Consider the following 3,246-nt stretch of genomic DNA (forward strand, 5'->3'; position numbering starts at 1 on the left):
TTTCTGTTTAAGTTTCTTTGTCATTTTTTCATTTTATTTTTCATGTTTTTTTTTCTTCTCTCTTCTGTTTGTTTCTCTGTTAGATTTATGTCCTCCGTCCCCCCGTCCCCTCTTGGGATAGGCACAATAAGCCATTGGCTTCAGCCTAAACCCTTTTGGTGTACAAAAAAAAGGGAGAAAAAAAGGTGTACAAAAAAACACCACGAAATGAATACATTTTTTTATTTTTGTTTACGATCAAAATAAAACTGAACTGAAAACTGAACTGAACATCTGGTATTTGGCATTCAATTAGAAGCAATACAGAATCATGCATGAATTAATTAATATTATTAGAGCAAATAATTACATTCCAATGGTGTACGATGGAAGCAGTAAGAGACCTGGATATTATAGATGGTCCTAACAGTTTGCAAAAAAACTATAAAAGCGCAGAAGAGCACAGTTTAATATAAGGTAAAAAAAAAGAATCGAACCAAAGGAAGCACATGGCTTGTTTCCATTGGGGTCCTGAGTAATGAGTATTCAATTCATAGAGCTATAATTCAATTCAATTGAAAGGGCTTTGTTGGCATCAACCTTTAAACAAGAATATTGCAAAAGCATGACAATATGCCATTTGTCCATTTGGCATCATGTGCATACATTTCACTAGAGAACTCTTTCACAGATCCAACGGTAATGATTAGAACATGCTCTGTCGTCCCAGATCCTTTCGCCATCGACAAACACAACACAGTTTTCTTTCATTCCACGTCCATTATCGTTATTAGGGCTATCATTGCTCCAGAACCTGTAGAGGAACATTTAATTAATTACAATACCTCTACATTACATCTGTGACCACAGTCTATGCTCCGGTCCCCACACAAGATATAACGTTGCCACATGCAGGATCTAACTATTTCCATAGACAGTTCCCTGCATGGGGACTTCGGTTCCAACGGCTGTATCTTGATCAGCTTTCATTCAAGAACAGGATGAGACTGATGCCAGGTTCATTTGGATAATTCTAGATTACTATTTCTATAAGGATTTGATGTATACCTTGTGTTTAACATGCTTTTCTCTGGATTTATACATTATAGTCTAGATATTAGATACAAATTAACTAAGACAGTGAAATACATGAAATTGCCTTAGTGACAGTGTGATTGGTTGATGTTTTATTTTAAAATACCAGGGGGGGGGGGAGTAGCCAAAATACCTATAATGTGAAATGTTAGTTGAAATAAATAAGATATTAATAAAGGTCTTACGTTGGTGTGGTCACACGTGTTTCATCTACCCATTCAAACCTTCCTTCTTCGGCCATGTCAGTCAAACCCAGCCACACTGTGCCACAGTGTGGCAGTGTGTTGACACATGAGTGAACAATGCTGTCAACAAAGTTCTGGACAGAGAAATTGCTCATGGTTACTGAAATTCCAATTGTACAATAGATGGGTTACAACTTACAAGTTACAACACACACAACTACGCAGACACACACGCCGACATGTACCGTATGTGCACACACAGACGCGCACACACACATGCATGCGCACACATGCGCGCACATGCACACATGCACGCACGCGCGCACACACACGCACACACACACACACGCACGCACGCACGCACACGCACACACACACACCTGCTTGTTTTGGCTCTTTATGGTCATCAGGTCTGATTGTTTGTCCGTACAGAATTGTCTGCTCTCCTTCCAGGTTCTCCTCCTCGTCTCAGTAGAGATGTAATAACACACACCATCACCAAATGTAAATCCAGGTTGTGATTCTAACAACAAGAGAATAACGATAGCCAAGATTTGTCATTTTGCTCACATTCAATTATGAACAACGTGATATAACAATGAATAAAAACAGTGACATATCACTGACCACAGAGCCTCTTCTTCAGCGCATCTCTCTCTGCAGTCATGTTGTCCTTTTGGTTGGTCAGGTTGGTGAATCTGGAATGTGACTCATCGCAATCTTTGATTTTCCCTTTAAGCAGTTTGGAATCTGCAATAATGAGAATCAACTCGTTTTACATATCTGTTGTAAAATGACATTTTCATTTGACATTGAGACCTGTTTTGGGGGGAAAGGTACGGTGACTGGTGTGAAGCTCATATCAGCCAACAGCATGGCGGGTGGGCTGTGGTCACAGATGTTTGGTTATTTATTAGACTGGAGAAGGGTGCCGTTTCCACGGTGAAGAGGTAAGTAAGTATGTAAGTAAGTAAGCACATTTTATTTATAGAGCACCTTTTCGAAACAATGTTACAAAGTGCAAACATGAAAACATGGCACTTCTCCTCCATAAACTGTAATTTTGCCCGCGCCAAATCCACCGTGACCCAAAATAGGACCCAATGTATTTCAATCAAAATGCCACCAACACCATTTCTGACTGAAATGTGTAAAGATATACTTTTTAATTACTCACAGTATATGACCAGGCCAGTGATGACAGCCATTAGGATTACGCACAGCAGACCCAGACACACTGTAGCAGCTCTGAAACCACTGTTCTTCTTGGATTCATCAGAGGCTGAAAGACACAAACCAAACCTACTGTATCAAGGATGAGAGGCTTGAACTATTGACAAGTTAACAAATGGTAACTATCTTGATTATTACTCTCCGAGTCCTTGATTGGTTTAATGAAAATGGCACTTATCATGATTTTTAGTAAATTATGTACTTAGTTAATTCAGTCAGAGAACTCACAAATAGACATAAGATGTAATGCAAAAGCGTGAATGCTATTTATCTTGGCATTCGGGGCTTTGCTACAGTCTCTCTCTCTCTCTCTCTTTCTCTCTCTCGCACGCACGCGCACACACACACACGCACACGCACAAACATACACATGCTGTGGGAGAACCTGTGGTTTAAATGGTTAAAACGTGTTTGTATTGGTGATTTTTAGTCTTAGTAATATCTCTTACCAGACAGCTTCTTCTTGGTCCGTAGATCTCCATAGACGGCATCGCCTATCTTGTGCAGATCAAGACTCTCATAATGTCCTTCTTCAGACATTTCTACATTAGTTCTTCTTGCAGTGACGGTGGTGTCATTCTCGTAATCTGTATCGTCTTGGTCTCCATCTTGGACCTCAATGTTTTCAGAATGCCTCGCTACAGCCATCTGTACCTTTATGACTTCAACACACTGAGTTCCTACAGTATATATATACTATCTTCACTACCCTAAACGATGACAGCACTGTTATTTTGACAGCTCACACTGTATG

General features: G+C 39.9%; 1 long non-coding RNA gene across 1 annotated transcript; it reads right to left on the minus strand.

Moving 5' to 3' along the window:
* Positions 1 to 262: 262 nt before the first annotated feature.
* Positions 263 to 2,543, minus strand: LOC308312825. The gene is made up of 5 exons (XR_013963815.1): positions 2,437 to 2,543; positions 1,887 to 1,991; positions 1,640 to 1,782; positions 1,260 to 1,393; positions 263 to 793 (listed from the first exon to the last, which is right to left on the minus strand). It is a non-coding gene; the product is annotated as an uncharacterized lncRNA (long non-coding RNA).
* Between the last annotated feature and the right edge of the window lie 703 nt (positions 2,544 to 3,246).

This window comes from Protomyctophum bolini (assembly GCF_963924005.1).
Source record: "Protomyctophum bolini genome assembly, chromosome: 3".
NCBI classification, from domain to species: domain Eukaryota; kingdom Metazoa; phylum Chordata; class Actinopteri; order Myctophiformes; family Myctophidae; genus Protomyctophum; species Protomyctophum bolini.